The 22,004-nt window shown below is 42.7% G+C and overlaps 1 protein-coding gene across 1 annotated transcript in view; it reads left to right on the top strand.

Annotated features, from left to right (window-relative positions):
- The window catches only part of LOC115261561 (3-phosphoinositide-dependent protein kinase 1-like), a 40,979-nt gene continuing 18,975 nt past the window's right edge, over positions 1 to 22,004 (top strand). The window contains exon 1 of the mRNA XM_029863447.2: positions 1 to 181. The gene's annotated coding sequence lies outside the window, so the exon portion shown is untranslated. The remainder of the gene's footprint in view (positions 182 to 22,004) is intronic.

Genomic DNA, 22,004 nt, shown 5'->3' with positions numbered 1-22,004 from the left:
TCCGGCAGTTTCAGTTTAGCGTGTATGTTTGTTTCTGATGTGATGACGGTCAATAAAAATACCTTGGAGTTAGCAAACTGCGGAAGAAAAATATTTTAAAATGTATTTTGTTTTATGAAAATATCAAAGAAATATGAAAAACTGATTGTTGAGTGAGTGATTGAAACGATTTGTCGTTGTGGTAAGTACGAACAATTGAACATTTGTTACAGCGAGATGTTTGTCAACAAATTAGTGTCATGGCTTACTACGAGAAACTTTCGATGAATCACTAAATTTTATTGAGTTTCCACTTTGAAAAACTTTGTAAAGAATTAGGAAAAGATATTAGTTCCTGTATCATCTTTGCCAGACGAAGAAAGCTATGACATAGAAAGCTGTTGTCCGTGCTCAAAATTACATTTGAATCTGTTTTCTTTGAGTAGAGTTTCTTTGAGAAAATTTGAGATTTTCTGGCTTTACCTGGATACCATAAGGTCCCCTTTCACTTTCTCACCATCCTTTCTTCCTTTTCCTCGGCTTGAATAGAGGAACATCGCCGGGTTAATCGGTTGATTTACAGTTACAGTATATAACTGTTAATCGGAATAGGATAGTTACTGTTTGATTCCCGTTCGCTCCAAATTTCCCCGAATGACTATTAAATTTTATGTCTCCGAATTACCATTAATTCTAGATTGAGTTTAAATAAGGGCGAAAGTAACATGATCGATTTCTCTTCATCGACCCTCTCTTCAAATTAAAGTTGGGATACGAACTTGTGTCCTAACGTAAAAAAAGTTCAATAAAACTTGCATTTTGTCACTTTAATTTGCAGAAGAGAGAGTCGATGAAGAAAAATTGATCATGTTACTTTCGACCTAATTTAATTATTATTTATAGGTGGTTCTGGTCTTGGTTCCGGTGATTCTTTGTAATTTTATTTGTGATAACGTAAACATGGCAATTACAGCGGCCGTTCGCTCGTTGCAACACTTTTTAGTTGCAAGTCCGCTAATTGGCTTCTTTTAGCGGTATTGAGATAATCCCATATTCTGAATCTCCGTGCCAAACTGAAGCGAAATCCAAATTTCCATGAATTTTGGTGCCCGGGAACCAATTTTGAGATGTTTTGAGAATTTTGAGAAGTTTGTATGGGAGCGATTTGTCGAATCACCTCTCGTCGCATTTTGTACTGGGCGGAGCTGTCAAGCAGTTGCCCAGCTGTCAAAAGGTGATTTCAAAAAATCTCTTTGAAATTGGTTTTAGGTACAGCTTCCGCTCGATAACTGGAGCTTTGACGACAGTTCAGTTAGCGAGCGATAACTGGACTGAGCTCGCGGAGACGGAGGCTTTTGTTATATTTTGTTTTGTTTACTGATTTGGAAAATGTGAGGTTGAATTTAGTTTATTTTGGACTTTGGCCCAGTTATCAAGCGCCCAGGTGCTCTAAAGCTTTCAGTACACGCTTTGCCAATATGCGCAAATATTTGGCTATTTGACGTATCAGACGTTAGCAGACGTTTGCCGTTTGGCTATTATTTGTCAATGGTCAGTACACGTATGACAAACAATTGGCAAACTCACATTTGCACATGTTTGCCACTCGAGTACTGATTGGAGTTGCAAACATGGCCAAATATTTGTTATATTGCCTTACTTGAAAAGTGCTAAATTTGTAATATTAGCAAATATTCGCCGTGACAAAGTTAGGCAAATATTTGCACAGCAATGTTATTGCAAATTTATTTGGTCAGTACACACATGACAAATAAATTTGTCTAATTTTGCCAAATATTTGCACATTTGGCAAAGCGTGTACTGAAGGCTTAAGTATAAAAACAAAAAATCAATACATTTTTCAAAATTCAAAAACCCAATTGCAAAATTTGACAGGTTTTTGCAATTAAAAAGCAATCAAGTCCAGATTGAGTTTAAATAAGGGCGAAAGTAACATGAGCGAGTTCCCTTCATTGACTCTCTCTTCTGCAAATTAAAGTGACTTGATGCAAATTCAATCGAACTTTTTCACACTTAGTGTCAAATTCGTTGTCAGTGCATTTCGATGCACTTTAGTGTCAAAGGGACGTTGCAATTAGCGAATGGCATTCGTTCATTGCAAAATAAACATTTTGCAACGAGTGAACGGACGCTGTAGTTGTAATTTTGGTGTTATTTTCACAAGAGTTTTTAGTTTTTAGGTCTTCTAAATAGATTCTATCTAAATTAAGAAGTTATTGGTGGTCATGTGAAAAGTTATTTCCAGCACAGCGTATCAGGAAGAAGAATTCTGCAGAAAAACTGTCAATATGCCTTAACTATCTTAGAAAAGATCTGGTGATTTTTTTTTCTAGTTTTCCACTTCTAGAAAAACCATGAAAATTCAGAGAATTTTATTTTATTGGGTTTCTCATCAATGTTTAGACTACTGTGATAATTTGAAAAACCACTGAATCATCATTTCCCAACAACATTTCACACTAATCAAACTTATTTTGTCTACCTATTGTGCATCAGACACCCCTGTCATAGAGACGAACCAGCCAAGGGCTGAAAGTCTCTTAAATAAAGACAAATCAATCAAAAACCCCTGTCATGAACTCAAGCGAATTTATGTACGCTAGCCGCTGCGAAGACGTGTGTGTCCGATCACGGACAGTGGACGGAGGTTGGCCGGCTCTTCCCACTGAAGAGGGCCGCAGGAACAACTGCTGCAGACGATAGCTCGACGACTTCGAATAACTCTCAAGTGGTTAGCCTTGTAAAAGGCTGATTGTTTCGGCTGTCCAAGGAAACGTCTTGAGGTTTTCACTTTAACGATGTTTATTCTTTCACTGCTTGACAAAAACTGATGCTCTTCGAGTGAATTCCATTACATTTATACCCTACCCCAACATTCCCAAAATATACCACCCACCAATCAGCGCGAGCCTCGCTCGCATTGGTCGGTGTCCTGCTCGATGCTGCGATGCGAACATGTCGCAGCGTGTTCTTCGCTTCGTCGTCTCGCATGATGATTCTGGCCGCCGCCACCGCTCGCATGTGGTGGCCGTCGTCGTCGTTCGAATGTACAGCCGTTCGTCGGCCGCCAGCCAAGCAACAGAAGCATTACCGTTCGGGTGGGTAGTGCGCGTTCATTCATTAGATACAAACACAGGTGTTAGTAAGGGGGGGACCGAAATAACCCGCGGTCGACTCGGGATTAGTAGGTTGGGATTTTGGGATGTAAATGTTACGGGTGAGGATTATTTAGGATGACATTAAACACAAACACATATTTACACATTATGTACGCTCCGTGCGCGGACATTCTCCCCGGGGCGAAAAGACATCTATTGGGGATTTTGTTCAATGGGCAAAGGGGCGAGTTTCGAAATAGGACGACGGAAAACACCGTTAACCGTTTGGACATCTGCGACACGAACAACCGAATCGGAACCTGGGTAGACGTTAACAATACGACCTAACTTCCACAACTGCGGAGGAATGTTGTCTTCCTTCAACAACACTACCGTATCTGGAGTAACATTCTTGCAACCTTTCGTCCATTTCTGCCTAGTTTGTAGAGTGTTCAAGTACTCCCGAGACCAACGTCTCCAAAAATAATCACGAATCCGCTGAACGAGCTGCCAACGAGACAATCGATTGAGTTTCGTATCCTCCAGATTTGGCTCTGGAATGGCCGTCAATTCGCGACCGATTAGAAAGTGGCCCGGAGTAATCGCCTCAGGCTCGTTGGGGTCTGCGGAGGAGGAAAACAGAGGCCTCGAATTGAGGATGGCCTCGATCTGCGTTAAAACGGTGTAATACTGCTCGAACGTCAGAGAAGCATCACGGAGGACCCTTTTAAGGTGGGTTTTGGTGCTTTTCACACCCGCCTCCCACAGACCACCGAAATTCGGAGCACGGGGAGGGATAAACGTCCATCTAATCTCACGGGCCTGGCAAAACTCGTTTAGCTTACCCTGCAGTTGATCGCTTTTGAACAACTCGTACAAACTATGCAGTTCGGACTTAGCGCCGACGAAATTGGACCCATTATCCGAGAACAACTCTTCGACCAGGCCACGGCGAGAAACAAAGCGGTGCAGCGCAGCCACAAACGCTGTGGCAGACAGATCCGAAACCAATTCAAGGTGGATCGCCTTTGTGGCCATACAAACAAACAGACAAATGTAGGCCTTAACGAGAGTGGACTTTCTTCTCCCTTGACGAATAAAGACTGGACCGGCGAAATCAACACCGGACTTGGAAAACGGTGGAGCAGGAACAACACGCGCCTGTGGCAAATCACCCATCGACGGTTGCAACAACTGCGGACTACAACGGAAACAAACAACACAACTACGAACGATCTTTCGAGCCACAGATCTAGCATTCAACAACCAAAACTTCTGACGTACGTAAGCGATTAGACCGGACGGACCAATGTGCAGCAATTCTTCATGCAGCGTCCTCAACAGTGATTCAACGATCGGGTTTTTATCCGGTAGCAATATCTGGTGCTTCGCACCGAAAGGCAGACTTGCATTCCTCAACCTACCACCAACTCTCAAGATATCGTTTCTCATCATTACACCCAAGTTACCCAGACGACGCAACGGTTCTTTCGATTCAAGACGACCGATCTCATCTGCAAACTCGCTTCTCTGGACGTACTTCACAATCACATTCATTGACTCACGCATTTCCTGTACGATTAGATATCGCGACGTGATTCGCTGCGATTTAGCAGATCTCGCATTCCTTACAAACCTTCGCACATACGCTATCACACGCTGTAGTTTTCGAAAAGAACCGAAGGCCGTCATCACTGGGAGAGGCTCCGGCACAGACACCGCAGAGGTATTGGTAACTAGACTCCATTCCGGAAGTTCATCATCGGAAATAAGCACGGGTTCATCAACTCGGTAGGTACGACTACGCAAGAACTGTGGCCCATGCCACCAGAGTTCATTCGACACAAGCAACTGAGGAGGTTGACCACGACTAACGACGTCAGCCGGGTTTTCGGCAGATTTGACGTAATTCCAATCGGCACCAGACGAACCTTCGACGATCTCTGATACTCGATTGCGAACGAACAGATTCAGTTGCGGTAGAGGTTTCCGCAGCCACGCTAAGACAATTTGACTGTCCGACCAGAAATGCACAGATTCAAACTCCATTTTCACAGCCGGATACACCTTCAAGAACAATCGAACGAGCAACAAGGCAGCGCAAAGCTCAGACCGAGGGATTGTCAATCCTTTGATTGGAACAACCTTCGACTTGCTGCAAACAAGCGACACCTTCACTCCATCCTGAGTGATCACGCGAATGTACAGACACGCTCCATACGCTACACTGGACGCATCCGCAAATCCATGAATCTCATAACGAACGGGATTAACTGCACCAAAAAACCGTGGGATCTTGATCTCGTGTATGTGATTCAAAGTGTCCCGAAACACAATCCATGCTTGCAGCAACTTACCATCCAAAACATCATCCCACTTCAGCTTACTCATCCAAATTTGCTGCATAATGATCTTCGCGAAAACAACAACAGGCGAAATTAGACCCAGAGGGTCAAAGATTTTCGCAATTTGCGACAGGACGTTTCGTTTAGTCGGTGAACAGCCACCGAGACTAGGGAGATCCAAACGAAAGCGATAAACATCCTCTGCTGGATCCCAAAGCAGGCCTAGCGTCTTGATAGCCTGATTGATGTCTGAATCTTCGAACGACAGAAACTGTTCCCTATCCTTCTCTGGAACGGTCTCCAAAATGGCTGGTTCGTTAGAACACCATTTGTGGATCGGAAATCCTCCACAGCTGAGAATTTCTGTAAGCTCTACACGACGTTGAATAGCCTCTTCAACTGTGTCAGCACCAGTCAGGGCATCATCAACATAAAAATCCTCAAGAATTATTTGAGCGGCAAACGGATAACAAGTACTTTCATCGAAAGCAAGCTGTTGAAGCGATCTTGTGGCCAAGAATGGCGCAGCAGACGTACCGTAGGTCACTGTCGTTAATTCAAGGACCTGCAACGGATCGGTAGGATTTTCTCTCCAGAAAATTCGAAGCAATGGTGTGTGAATACGGTCTACCTGAATTTGGCGGTACATCTTACTGATGTCGGTGGAGAACACATAACGATGTTTGCAAAAACGTAGGATTATGGAAAAGAGATCGTTTTGAACCACTGGACCAATCATCAAACAGTCATTCAAAGAAGGCCCCTTTGCCTTCGACGAAGCATCAAACACAACTCTCAACTTCGTTGACGAGCTGCTCGGCTTCAACACCGCATGGTGAGGAAGGTAGTATTTCACAAGATTAGGAGGATCCTGTGATTCATCGATTGGTTCGCAATGGTTGAGGCTCTTGTATTCGTTAATGAACTCAACATAAAGCTTTTTCAACTCAGGGTCTTTCTGGAACTGCTGTTCCATCATGAAGAAACGACGTAGGGCGATAGATCGGTTGCTTTCCATCTGGAAAACCGACTCTTTCAGGGGCAACTGAACGATATAGCGACCACTCTGATCGCGACGAGTGGTGGAACAGAAAATCTCTTCGCACAACTGCTCTTCTCCGGTGATAAGTTCACATGAATCCACTGATTCAACTGACCAAAACTTTTCCATCGTTTCAGAAAGATTTTGAAGACTAGCTGTGTAGCAATGCTGCTCAACGCGTGGGGAACCAACATCTTTAATGGAACCTGCAACGACCCATCCCAAACGAGTCTCTTGAAGAACAGGAAGATTCTCAGCTATCTTAAACTGTCCCGGCATCAGAAGCGCAAAAAACAATTGAACTTCAATAAGCAAATCAACGTCACCTGGCTTGTAGAACTCTGGATCTGCGAGAGACAGACCACGAGGGAGATTCCATCGTTTGATATCGATCGGTACCGACGGCATCGAACCGGCAACCTTACCTGCAACCAGGCACTGCAACTGACCGCGGAAGTCAGAATAACACGAACGCAATTCAATATTAACCATTTCTGAGATAGAGGACTTTTGACCATTGGCACCTACAACATCAACCTTGGTGGAATAACACGGCAGACTCAACGATTCAACCAAACGTTTCGACACAAGATGTGCCTGAGAACCACAATCCAAAAGGGCACGACAAGACTTCAGATTCCCATTCACATCCTTCACTTGAACCCTCGCTGTCATGAGTAAACTGTTACAAACACGAGGCATCTGCTTAATCGAACACGAAACTGTTGGAGCGGACTGAGATTCACCAGAAAAAGATTTGGATTTTACATTTGGCACAACAGATTTCGAGGTAGACGGATCTGACTGAGGGGTGGACTGCGTAACCGATTTCAAAGTGGACTGAACATCATTCTTATCGAGATGGAGAAGAGTATGGTGCTTTGCCTTACATTTAGAACACGAATACGGTGAAGAACACGCACTACTCAAATGACCCACCCTAAGGCAATTATAACAAGCTCTGATGCTTCTTACCTTGGCTTGGCGGTGAGTGACGGTCATCTCCCTGAAGGCTTCGCACTTGTAGACCGGATGGTTTCCGGTTCCACACAGCTCACACGTCCGGTCCTTGGTGGTGACAGCATACGACTTCGATGTTGCGTTCTTCGGTTGGTATCCAGGATTCTTCGCAGAAACCGATGTCTTCGATGTAGAAACTTGCTTGGCCAACGATGCTTCCACACGTTTCAGCACAGCGCATCGTTTCTTCAGAAACTCGATGGTGTCTTCATATTCCGGCAGCTCCTTGTGGGGAATAGTAGCCTCCCACTGAAGCCTCGTCTCCTTGTCCAGTGCCGCGGCCAGAAGGTTGACCACGAAGTGCTTCGAAAATCCGGTCATCTCTTCATTCATCAGAGCCAGCCCATCGACGTGTTGAGTGACCTCGTCAATAAGCGCTCGGAGTTCCTTGGCGTTCTCTCGATGCACCTTCGGAAGTGCCAGCAGGCCGTTGATGTGGACGTCCACTATGACCCGCTTGTCCTCGTATCTGTCCTCCAGTATCTTCCACGCGTGCTCGTAATCGTTCTGGCTCAACGTGCGAGAATCGATTATCCCAGAAGCTGTGCCGACCAGAGCTCTGTCCAAATGATAGAGCTTGATTGCGTCTGAGTCGGCTGATGTGCGCATGACATCCAAAAACATGGCCTTGAAGCGCGGCCAGTTTTCCGGCTTCCCGTCGAAGGAGGGAATCGGTGCCTTCAACGGCTGTTGCTGCACAATGATACGAGGAGGGTCTGGCTGCTGCTGCGTATTCGCTTGTGCTCTAGGTTGTGCCACATCGCTGATGGATTGCACAATCGTCTCCAGCAGCACACACGTTTCAGTGTGCTGCGTCTCGAACAAATCGTACGCTTCGATTTGCTCGTCCAGGTGGTCATCGGGAATGACCGCAACAATTTGGTTGTGATACTCACGGTACTCACTGTAGAAGCGGTCCAGCTTCTTCGAATACACAGCCAGCATCGCCGTACTCGGAGCAGTGGACCCAGCTCCTGCCATACTTTCCAACGCCTTCCGGATCTTCGTGACCTGCGCCTTGGCCTGTCCACGTTGATGCACTAGCGTCGTGATGTCCGTCATTGTGACCTTTTCACTTTTCGTTGGTGTTCGATCCAACGTCATCACCACACTCCCGCGCGACTAACACGGGTTGAAAATATCGGACTTGTCACTGTGGCACTCGCGCGCGGTTTACTTTCGATGTTGAAAGTTCGGTTACACTCACTACTGGTTCACTTGAACCGGAACGGTGGTGCGCCTCTCGCACCACGCAGGAACAGAACGTGTTCGGACACGTTAGGAACACGCTCTTGCACTATTACCGTCGGCGGTCACGCCGAAACTTCGACCACTCGCGCGTGACTCACTTTCGCTTTGAAAAATCGGACTTACAAACTTTCACTCGCGCGCGATTTACTTCGTTAAACAGTACACGGTGTACTCACTCGAAAAACACTTGGACAGCCACAGGAAAATAATTTCCGAATAACTGCGCCGGCTATCGTCTCAGCGGAACGGTTTTCGTCGCAATCGTCAGATTGGCGACTGGGTAGCGGACTGTATGCTGGGTGGTGTCTCAATCGTCAGATTGACGACACGCGTACGTTGCGGGTGCAACACCAAAACGGATCGCTCGTGGATCCGGCTCGAAGGACCAAAATGTCCGATCACGGACACTGGACGGAGGTTGGCCGGCTCTTCCCACTGAAGAGGGCCGCAGGAACAACTGCTGCAGACGATAGCTCGACGACTTCGAATAACTCTCAAGTGGTTAGCCTTGTAAAAGGCTGATTGTTTCGGCTGTCCAAGGAATCGTCTTGAGGTTTTCACTTTAACGATGTTTATTCTTTCACTGCTTGACAAAAACTGATGCTCTTCGAGCGAATTCCATTACATTTATACCCTACCCCAACATTCCCAAAATATACCACCCACCAATCAGCGCGAGCCTCGCTCGCATTGGTCGGTGTCCTGCTCGATGCTGCGATGCGAACATGTCGCAGCGTGTTCTTCGCTTCGTCGTCTCGCATGATGATTCTGGCCGCCGCCACCGCTCGCATGTGGTGGCCGTCGTCGTCGTTCGAATGTACAGCCGTTCGTCGGCCGCCAGCCAAGCAACAGAAGCATTACCGTTCGGGTGGGTAGTGCGCGTTCATTCATTAGATACAAACACAGGTGTTAGTAAGGGGGGGACCGAAATAACCCGCGGTCGACTCGGGATTAGTAGGTTGGGATTTTGGGATGTAAATGTTACGGGTGAGGATTATTTAGGATGACATTAAACACAAACACATATTTACACATTATGTACGCTCCGTGCGCGGACAGTGTGCGAAATTCGACTGTGATAATAATGAATTCGGGCCGAGTCTAAATGGATGCAACTGTCGCAATATCTCATGAGCAGACATCATTAAGCTTAGATTTACATGACCTGGAACTTTCAATGAAATAAACTTGAAAATGAGGGAAAGTCAGTGAATTTGATTTTCAAAATTGAGTCGACACCCTGTTCGTCCTCTATAGTTTCTTAACTCTATTAATTCTATGGACACGCATATGAAAATCGTCCATGTGAAAATCAGATGGAAACAATGTGAAAACCAATGTTTCTGAACACTGATGAAACATGCGAAGGACGATGAATATTCGCTATGGACAATTTAGTCTGGTACACGGTTCATTAGGGAAAATATAAAACATGGAAAAACTCCAACTCCTGTATTTGCGTTCTATTTTGGTCCCATATCAACTGTGCAAAATTTCAGATCGATCGAAGAAACTATTGGGTAGCGAACCACTTGGGCAGCGCCCGGTATTTTGGGCACTTTTCGCTATAACTCAGTCAATTCCAAATCAGTTGACTTGAAATTTTGTACACGGCTAGATACTATTCGTATCTTCTCTCTCTCTTCTTGGCGTGACGTCCTCACTGGGACAAAGCCTGCTTCTCAGCTTAGTGTTCTATGAGCACTTCCACAGTTATTAACTGAGAGCTTCCTCTGCCAATGACCATTTTGCATGTGTATATCGTGTGGCAGGCACGAAGATACTTTATGCCCAAGGAAGTCAAGGAAATTTCCTTTACGAAAAGATCCTGGACCGACCGGGAATCGAACCCGTCACCCTCAGCATGGTCATGCTGAATACCCGTGCGTTTACCGCCTCGGCTATATGGGCCCTATATTCGTATCTTATCGCGTTCCAAAAATTGTGTCAATTAATTCAAAATTGGCTGAGTTATAGCAGAAAAGTGCCCAATATAGGACCCCTGCCGAGATGGTTCCACTTCCCCATTTTAGCGCCAGCCATTCTTAGTTTTTCATAGTATTTACTATGGGGAAAATTTACTTCTTCGAAGAAAAATCGCTTGAGGTCACCCATTGATCCCTAAAAATTAGTCGTTGAATGATTTCTGTAGATAACTTCACGATGAATCCGACCTCCGGAGACCGCAAAGTAATGCGACATTCGTGGCAAAAGTTATTAAGCCTTTCCCGATCGATCGAATGACGAGATTTTATTATTTATTGTTATTCCTTATATGTTAGATAGCGTTGGCATGCCATTCGATTTTCAGTCAATAAGTTTTTCCACATGCCTTAGATCGCTGGGGGGGGGGGGGGGGGGTTTCGTAAAATTTTGAATAGATATCATTCATTGTTTCGGCCAGGATGTCTTGCCCCACGTTGTGTATTATGTTTCCAGTTCAAACCCGAATTAGCGACATTTTTTCTTTTACTTGCGCTGCTTTTGCCTTGCGTTAAACACAATGTCGGAAGTGGGGCGCTGTATTGTACACCTGGTATTCTATACAGCGCCCCACTTCCGACATAGTGTATAACGCAAGGCAAAAGCAGCGGAAGTAAAAGAAAAAATGTCGCTAATTCGGTTTTGCACTGGAAATACAATACTTTTAATTGCCCCGGGCGGCGGAGAAGAAGTGATACGCGACTACTGGATTTGACTAGAAATCCTCTACATAGAGATGAGCGGAAGTTACATACGTCGATTTGGCAACGCTGTTTGTTTTGTTTACAACAGCTGCAAACACTTGCTACAAAGCTAGATGTTCAAACTTTGTGCGTGACTTCGTTGTGGTTCAAGTTGTTTTGTTTACATTTTCTAACTATGGTAGAATTTTTTTTTCAAAATTTTGTTGAAATAGCGGAGAAATCTAAGAAATCTGAAATTCAATGCAAAAGTGATGCGCTAATTATATCGGCAGAAGTGAAGCAAGAAGCGCAATGGAAGTTTTTTCGACAAGTGCAGCAACAAAAGTGTCGTCATAAGCATGAGCTTTTGAAAGCAGAATTAATAAAATTTTATCTTTTTATTAAACATACATTGCCGCCAATATCTCGATATTAAAAATAAATAATTTTAATTTATTTAGTTCCGATTATTGCAATACCGTTTAAACGACGCCTTCCTACGAACGATAAGCATGTTCATTTGGCTCACACTTTGACAGTTCTCTCTGCATGATTGGCTCACAATGGCCGCCTCCGCAGATCTCTATAATGTAGGATTACTAGATTTGACTATTTATTCGCACCACCGTGTGGCAGTGCTCCACACGACGGTGATATGACGATATACACTATACATACAGGGTTGTGCAGTCGCCTTTTATAGGCGACTGCTAGTACGGAGAAATATAAGCACAAAACAGAGGTACAGCGTCCGTTCGCTCGTTGCAAACCCGCTCGTTGCAAACCCGCTCGTTGCAATGCTTTTCAGTTGCAAGTCCGCTAATTGCAAAATTTGACAAGTTTTTGCAACTAAAAAGCAAGCATGTGTTAAATTCATAAGGGCCCATATAGCCGAGGCGGTAAACGCACGGGTATTCAGCATGACCATGCTGAGGGTGACGGGTTCGATTCCCGGTCGGTCCAGGATCTTTTCGTAAAGGAAATTTCCTTGACTTCCTTGGGCATAGAGTATCTTCGTGCCTGCCACACGATATACACATGCAAAATGGTCATTGGCAGAGGAAGCTCTCAGTTAATAACTGTGGAAGTGCTCATAGAACACTAAGCTGAGAAGCAGGCTTTGTCCCAGTGAGGACGTTACGCCAAGAAGAGGAGAGGAGGAGGTGTTAAATTCATGCTGTCAGTCATGCTGTCAGTGTATTTCGATGCACTTTAGTGACGTTGCAATTAGCGAATGGCATTCGCTCGTTGCAAAGTAAACATTTTGCAACGAGCGAACGGCCGCTGTAATGTATAGAATGAATAGCAGCTGTGCGCTGCTCTGCTGCATGCATGGAGCCCGACGCAATATCAGGCTGCTGTGGTGACAATGAGTTGGCTGTTGAATGGGCTGCTTCTGCACACTGCGTTGAGCGGTAGAAGAGCCTACGGTGACGCCGGCCGACGACGTTGGAGCGAGATCCAACATTCATCGATATATTTTTAGGGGTTAAGGGGCAACTTGTGGCGATTTTTCTTTGAAACTAAAAAAAAAATTTCCCATAGTAAATCGTATGAAAACTTAAAACGGCTAGCGCTAAAATATAGTTTTCCGATCGAGCTGAAATTTTGCACAGTTGATACGGGGCCAGAACTTAACCCAAAAACTGCACAGGAGTAAAATGTATTTTTGTGTCCCAATGCCCATTGGACATGTGAACTGTGAGTGAACATATTTTCCTATGCTTAAGTTTTGTTCGTCATCTACGAAGCGTCGTCGTCGCTCGTTACTATTGGGAAATGCTTCGATGCACCATGCGTGCTCTTCGCGAAGATCAGAAAACCATTCGCCACGAGTAGCTTCGTAAACTGCACCCGCTACACACTTAAATTAAATCGCCGACCTCAGCAAACGGATTGCCGAGAATCCAACAGCCGAGAATCCGATAATAGTTTTACCGAGATGTCGTTAAAACTTTGCCGAGATCTCGGTAACCCAACTTTTTTCCGAGATCTCGGCAAAGTTCACCGAGATTCGGTTATGGTTTACCGAAATCTCGGTAAAAATTAAATCAGTAAATATTTTACCGAGATATCAGCTGTTGGATTCTCGGTAATCCGTTTACCGAGATCAATTTCTGAATTAAAGTGTGTACATGGCATTCTAGCAAACATGATATTCTCCGTGCAGTTGAAACCCGGAATTTTCGACTAGCGAAGTTGGATTTTTCTCCAAATCCGTGCGTCGGACCTAACTTCGGAAGTGGTGCGCTGTATAGCGGACCAGGTTTACTATACAGCGCACCACTTCCGAAGTTAGGTCCGACGCACGGATTTGGAGAAAAACCCAACTTCGCTAGCCGAAAACTCTGATTTTCAACTAAATTGAGAATACCCTGTCCAACTAATGTCGTTTTCGTTTTTGATTCAGTTCCAACCTGGGTTGGAACTGGATCAGATCACAGTTGCAACATCAATCCAACTCAGGTTCGCTTGCACTGAAATTGGTTTGACGTTTGTTTGTTTTCACATTGTTCACCGATCCTGTTCCAACCCAGGTTTAAAAACGAATTCGACATAACAATCACACATTTTCAAGCTCCTTTACGACGAATTGATTCAGCATGATGCTGAATAACATTTGGATATTTTTCAGGCACAACCTTTGTTCTGGTTTTGTTCACAACAAATTTGGAGAAATTATGAAGCATAGTGTTGTGTACCAACTGAACTGTTTGTTGTTAAATCGTTTTACAACTATATAGAAAAGCTGTTATTCAACTTCAGCAAAAATGATTTAAAATTAAAAAAATGCAAAATTTTTCATTTTCCACGAGAGTTTATGATTGGAACTTAAGGAGAAACTTCAGAGAACACCAATATGGCTGCCACAATGGCCGACTTGGACCCCTACTCACGTTTTTAAGAGCACCAATCTTGAAAATTCGTAAACAAATGCGCTCGATTTGGAAAAGCTGCCTCTTTTTGCAAGTGAGCAAATCCAGGATAAACAAGTGCGGCTTGGTTCGAGATCTCGTTCGTCAGATTTGTGCCTCTAAAGTTTGTATGCAAAATTGCTATGGGATTTGTTGTTGTTTTACCTTAAGGACAAGGTATTTGGAGTACATAGCTCAAAATTTCTAGAGCACCGTTTTTTAAAACCGTTGAACGGATTTGGATGAAAATGCATCATGCTAAAGTACAGTACAGTAAGTAAAGTACAATTCCGATTAGAATACCATGCTGGATCGTATTATTCAATATAAGCGAGATTTCGTCTTTAATTTTAGGACCCTATTGTTCAGTGGTTGTCAACAGCGTGATGCATTTTAATCCAAATCCGTTCAACGGTTCTAAAAAACGGTGCTCTAGAAATTTTGAGCTATGTACTCCAAATACCTTGTCCTTAATGCTGTGAAAAAATATTGTGAAATAATAACTACACATAAATTTGCAAAAATCCAGATTCAAACTCGAGATCCGTCGATGCTTCCTATATGCGCTATCCTAGAGATAACGAATTGCAACGCTCAAATCAAAACATAAACTTCCCGTGGTTTAATAATGATCAGACTTCGACTCCTATTTAGCAGTGGTAAATTAGCACAACATTATGGTTAAACGACTGAACCACAGATTAATTCAGCTGTTGTTCAGTAAAAAACACGCGTTTTTCATCATGTACTCTGAGTCGAAGTATTATGAATTGAAAGCGCTTATTTGACTTGTGAAAAACACATTATACAGATACATGTCCTAATTTTTACATGAACTTAACAAGCAGCAGAAAAAGTCTTGTTATACTATGTTGTAAAGGAAAAACTGCGAGTCGAATAAAAATTATATTAAACGCTTGAAAAGTGTTTTAAATTATCATTGTTAATACCAATACGAAAAGTTGAACATTGGCTACTTTTTCAATTGAAACAGCATTTGTATAGTAATGTGTACAGCATAATTTTAGTTCAGCTATAATTGCTATTATAAAGCAACAATTCAGCATGCATGCTTGTTTGCGGCTGGCGATTGTTAGTTGGGTGGTACCGTAAAACGGGGTTACTTTGACAATGCGGGTAACTTTGATAGTGCGGCAGGCATTGAAAATTTTATCGTAAAACTTTGATTTCTTCAATCAGCTAAGAAAAAGGGAGACGTTGATCAAAACTATACATGTAAAAGTCAATTTCAAAGGTATTTTTATGACAATCAAGCTGATATAAACATTTTTGGTCAAACAATATTTATGTCAGTGTGCCAAACGGCTTAAGTGAAAAGGATAGGAAACAAAAAACATCGGCTAAAATACAAAAAGTCGAAACAGGCTTCAAATAATAAAACATAATATGCTGCATGAAAATTCTCTCTTTTTTTTTAATATGTAGGTAAGACTTTTATCCACCTATTATACATTGCAAGAAAAAATATCGTTCAAAGTAGTGCAACAATGTAAATATATATATATATATGCACGGTGGCATTTAATCGTTTTGGTGTCTTCTGCGCGATCAATCCTGTCCTGAGTTATTTTCCGCACTTATCGTAGAAGACACGAACACAATATGATGTACTGGCGACGATCTATTAGCGATTTTTAACATTCTTGCGCTGTAATGTACGGTTAAACGCGCAATATTGTCTTTCGATTTTTTTTCATTTCTACTAAAGACACTATATGCAAAGACACGAAATGTTCCAATTGGAATTCCAAATTTGCTGTCAATGTCATTCCAATCGAACAGGAGACCTGTCAAACGCGCTTTAAAAGCATTGCTCGACAGCATCATCGTCATGATGCGACAATCATTATCAACAGCAACAATCATCAGATTTCGTGTCTTTAGCATACAGTGTCTTTAATTTCTACTTTTTGTCTTCACAGCCTCAACATTTCAAAAGGGCGTAACAACTTTCCGAAACAACACCTTTTTCAAAGCTGTGGCATGGCACTTCTAGACGAAAATAATGCTCCTCTTTCGGCTTACATTAGAGGGGTGACATGTAATGTGCATGTATCACAAAGCAGTTACGCCCTTCTGAAATGCTGAAGCTGAGAAGACAAATCGTACAAATGAACAAATTGAAAGGCAATAATTGTCACCAATTATTGGTCGAAGAAAAGTAAAATGGGCCTTTTCATTTGACGTCTAAAATCAGATGATTTTGGGGGCCTTTGACAGTTCTTCTATAAAAATGGCAGTTCAGCGTTCGCGCCTTTGTTTGGCAGTTGTTACGCGGACCTGTCAACTGAAAAGGCCTATAAGTAGGACAAAAGGTCTCACCTACATATTTTGAAAGAGGAAAAAAATTAACCCAGCATTATATGTTTGATTACACTAGTTTACAGCATTTTTTTAACTCGGTAAGCTGATGATCATGTTTGGTGTAGAATCATGCCCTGAGTTCGAAAACGCGAAGCACAGATATCTGTGCGCGAAGGAAAAAAATACAGTAGAGCGGAATTTTTTTCGACTTTCCATACAAGGTTGATGATTTGAAATCGATTTTTGTTCTATTTTTAAGCAACGTCGGTCACTTCACACATCTCATTCTCCGTAATCGATGCTCCGATTGAGCTGAATCTTTTACTGTACTCGCCTACATATGATATCGGCACCAACATTTCAAAAGGGCGTAACTGCATTTACAATCAATGCCTTCTCACAAAGCTGTGGAGCGTATCCCATCCCTCTCGAGCAACCTAGTAGCACAAATAGAAAGATAAAATCCTCCTCTTTCGATTAATGGATGTGAATTGCGTGAGATGAATGAAATACGACCCACAGCTCTGTGAGAAGGAATTGGTTGCAAAAGCAGTTACGCCCTTTTGAAATGTTGGTGCCGATATGTCAAATTAACGTTGAGAAAGAATTTTTAGATTGTTTTTTCTTATTGAAAAAAATGCATTTCTTCATATATTTTTGGAAATTTAGCTAAAATTTAAGGAGGTCGTCCCTAAAACTCGCCAATATCTTGAATTTAAGCAATCTGACGCAAAACCTGCATTCAGATGATCGAATGGTATTGTTCATGCAGTTGAAAATCGGAATTTTTGACACGCGAAAATCGATTTTTCTCCTAAACTGTAAGTCAGACCTACGTCGGGCAAAGTGCGCTGGATCCAGCTGTCCAGCGCACTACGTCCGACGTTAGGTTTCACGTATGGATTTGGAGAAAAATCGAATGTCGCGTGTGGGGAAACTTTGGGTTTCAACCGCAACGACAATATTGTATTCAGCTTTTAATTTATGGAAAAAGATTTAAAATTGATTGAACAAAACGCAAGATATTTGAATTTTGGTAAATTGCATATTTTTAAAAGTTGTAAAACTCAATATTGAGCTAAAACTCAAAAACTGCTCTACTTAAAAAATTTTGAAGCACGGTTTCGAAATCAGTGCTAAATTATGCTTCAAAAATTTTGGTCGTTGACAGAAGTTCACGACTTTCGTTTAATTTTGTAAACTAGTGTGATTTGTTGCCTGTTCCGACTTTTTGTATTTTAGCCGTTTATTGTTTTTTTTTTGTTTTCTATCCTTTTCACTTAAGCCGTTTGGCACACTGACATATTTCTTTTTGTTTAATTTGTGGTTGCCCATATTTGACTATTGTTTTTAAAGCAGATTTGCTGTATGTATAGCGAGTGTACACTGAAATAAATTTTGTTGTGGAAACTACCTATTCCATAGTAAAATAAGAATTGTATCTATGATTCTCAACCGACAACAAAATCTGTGAAGTTCACTGAAATATTATAGAAGTTACAATGCATTGCAGTAAATTTGATTAAAAGCGTAGTTGCCTCAACAACAAAACATTGTCAATTTTTCCTGGACACGCATCTTACAACACGGTATGGTTAAAAATACAATGCCCAGCTGTTAAATTTAGAAAATTTTTGGTAATGTTAACAGCACTGTTAGTTAAATTGACAGTGTTTTAGTTGAATTAACAGGAAATAGCTCTCGGTTGAGAATCATAGGTGCGGTTATTAATTTTACTATGGAATCGGTAGTTTCCGCAACAAAATTTATTTCAGTGTACGCTCTTCATATCGGTGCTATCAATTCAAAAAGGATTGAGTTCGAACGCTGCTCTCGTCAAGTACAGACGCAAGCAAATGCGCGCATTGCGAATCGGTTTTGTTTTGCCTTCTCAGAGGCTGCTGCCTAGGCATTTGTAGTCATTGTATATATTTAACGCGCGCTTTGTTCCCCGGTGAATAACTTTGGCTTGGCTGATGTCGTCGAAATTAGCATCGTTATCGAGATGATCGAGGTTGTGAACACAGCGCAATTTCGGTTCCCGCCCGGCAGCGCCCGACCCTCGTGGGAGAAAATTGCCAACTTTGTCAAACAGTTGGACACAGATCCCTTGGACATGGAGACGGTTTACAAAACATCTCAGGACCGATCTTTGTTCGTCAAATTTACGAGCCAGGAAGCTTTGAGAGAATCATTGAAAAATAATTCGAAACCGCGGACTTTTACCTACGCTTACGGAGAGTCAGTGGTGGTTCGTATGTGCTGTGCTGGTGCGAATATGCACTACGTCCGAGTATTTGATTTGCCGCCAGAAGTTGGTGACGACAATCTGGCGCAGGTGATCGGATCGTATGGAATCGTGGACCATGTGCTTTGGGAAAAAAATCTCTCGGACTTGGGATTGGATCATTTGTACACCGGGGTTTGCGGTGTGCACATTGACGTCAAAAAGAGGATTCCACCGGCGGTCGACGTCCTAAATATGAAGGCAAGGGTATTCTATAGCGAACTCAGTGATACCTGTTTCTTGTGTCACGCAGTGGGACATCGGCGGGATACACCCGCATAATCACTAACTGTAAATGCAACGTTTTCCATACTGTTAGGTGACTATTAACAATTGCCATTTAACCATTTCTCAAACTGTCGGAGATAACAGTGAGATAACCATACCATGTACAGATTTGCCAGTTTGACAAATCGGCACCAACATTTCAAAAGGGCGTAACTGCATTTTGAAACAAACCTCTCTTTCACATCTGTAGATCGTATTTCAATGCCGACATGCAAATCACCGCCAGTATAGTAAAGAAGAGCAATTTCTCTGTCTAGTAATGTTTGTGAATTTCGTGGGAAACTTAAAATATGACCCACAGATGTGAAAGAGTGGTTTGTTTCAAAATGCAGTTACGCCCTTTTGAAATGTTGGTGCCGAAATGCAGGGTGGCCACAGACTCGGGAAATGCGGGAAAAATTCGGGAATTGAAATTCATCCGGAAAAATGCGGGAATAAGTCGGGAATTTAATTTTTGATCGGGAATTTTTAATGGACTACTCGCTTTCCGCACACCCACAGTTGATCAGCAGGAGTAAATCCATTTTATTTTGTGTGGTGAAAAGCATCTAAACTTGAATTACTTGAAATAGAAAGCTTTTACTGAAAAAATATTTGGTAGGCTTAATAGTGGTCACCATTGTGCACAGTCTATTTTATGCGAGATTTTATGAGGCTAGTCAAACGACAAAAGTACTCGCTCTGATGTTTACGTTTTCAATCATCATCCGGTTGATGATGGTTAATGACTGCGCGCAAGTCAAGCGTAGTTTTTGAAACTGGCTAAAACCAAAAATAGAAATTTTTATTTAATTGTTTTTCGCAAGTTAACGTGTGAATCGCAACGAAAAAAATACCTGATTAATTATTGAGTTTTGTATTGCTTTTACGACAGCTTTTGAGCCTATTTTTGCTCAAATTTCTCATATCTCCAATTTATCGAACAAACGTGCGTGGAATTCTGTCAGTTGACGCCGCTGCTGCGATCAGCTGTTCTGAAATGTCTAGTAAAATGAGCCATTTTACGAGACATTTCCGATCAGCTGATCGCTCATTTCATGAATGAAAATTTGACAGGAGGTTGCGTGAGTGTTAATATCAATATCAACACTGTTGTCGTTTCGTAAAATAGACTATAGCTTATGAGCCTCTGTACGAATTTGCCCTGTCCTGCTCACTCCCACAGAAAATTTGAAAACACCGCGCACAGTAAAAGTCACATTTGACTTTTACTGTGCGAACTGTTTTCAAATTTTCTGTGGGAGTGAGCAGTACGCCAGATTCGTGCAGTCTCATTGATTTTTGACGTAGGACTACGTCTCTCTTTTCTATACCGGGTGTCATTCTAAATTTTCAGAAATCGGCCGCGTTACGTTTAAAGTGGAGATTTTGAGCGTTAATAACTCAGTCATTTCTTGTTGAATCTTCAAAATTTTGGCACCAATCGATTGCAAATCTTTACACCAATTATGTCCAATAATAATAATTGCTGTTTTTCAATAACAAACTATTGAAAAATTGGGAAAAGTGAACCCATGTTTATTCCAGCCAATCACGACCGAGCACATTTTGGATGCTCCCGTCGAATATAAAAGCTACTGCTTCTTCGCATCTTCCCTCATTTGCCTTTGTCGTCTCGAGGTGAACGCATCGAACGAGAGCTGCCCACTTTCTTCGTTTTCGCTCATTCTTCTTTGGCGGCCGTGTCGGCTCGGTATCGATGGTTGTCGGCAAGGGTGTGTTGCACATTCGCCTTCTAACCGTCTAACGCGGCAGACCAGGGAAGTGTTTCGAAAATTGAATTGATCGACGGTGGTGGCAGAGGCAGCAGCAAAATCCACAGAAAGACCCGCCGTGACGGACGAATTTGCGAGTTGCGTCGCTTTTCTTTCCTCGGGGCCTCGATTTGGATTGAGTGACAGCGGCGCATTGCTGATAGCATCAGGATTCGCATCCACGGCAGCAAGCGGCGGGCCAATTTTCGACGGCGTTCAGCATTCAACAAGGAATAAACCAACACGCATTGCGTGGCATGATGAATTCATGATGAAATCGTTCAATATTTAAACGGTTCTTTTCAAGACCATCGAAAATTATTCCTCAAGAGTTGTGAATCAGATAATTATTTCATTCCATCGAACAGGAAAAGTGTGGTGTGATCGAAAAGTGAAAGATTGAATGCTTGATGGCCCCGCAACAATGATGATGCCGGCCACCATTGGTTCCATCCAGAATTTGGCAACGCTTTATCCTATCCGGACCATTTTTAGTGGAACATTGTTTAATTATAGCATTTTCGAGTTAAAATGATCTGAATCTTCCAATATTTTGGCTACTTTATTTGTTACATGAAACTTTTCTCATTTCTCGGTTGATAAATCGTTTCAAGCGTCTGGTGCATGTGGGGCGGGGCATGCAAACGAAATAAACTGGAAGCCAGCCAAATGGGAGAAGCTTCATCTGCTAATCTAGGGGTATAAAAGCTGTACCCTCTGTTTTCTTTCGTCATTTTCGTTGGATCAGTCAAGGTGGTTGGTGTCACCTCCAGCCCGGCAGCAACACACACGAACACAGCGACGACTCTGCTCGGCCAGGAATTTCATCCACGGCAGCAAGCTGCCGGTTAGTGTTCGAAGGCATTCAGAATTCAACGCGGCGTAAACTAACATGGCATGATCACATCAAAATCGTCCATAATACAAACGGTCCTTTTCAGGACCACAGAAAATCTTTCCTACAGAGTTATGAAAAGTGAAAGACAGTACCGCTACTCAGCAAAAGTGATGCC

The sequence above is a fragment of the Aedes albopictus genome, chromosome 3 (genome assembly GCF_035046485.1).
Source record: "Aedes albopictus strain Foshan chromosome 3, AalbF5, whole genome shotgun sequence".
Lineage (NCBI taxonomy): Eukaryota > Metazoa > Arthropoda > Insecta > Diptera > Culicidae > Aedes > Aedes albopictus.
Note: the sequence above shows the minus strand (reverse complement) of the source record. Positions and strands in the feature narration are given on the sequence as shown.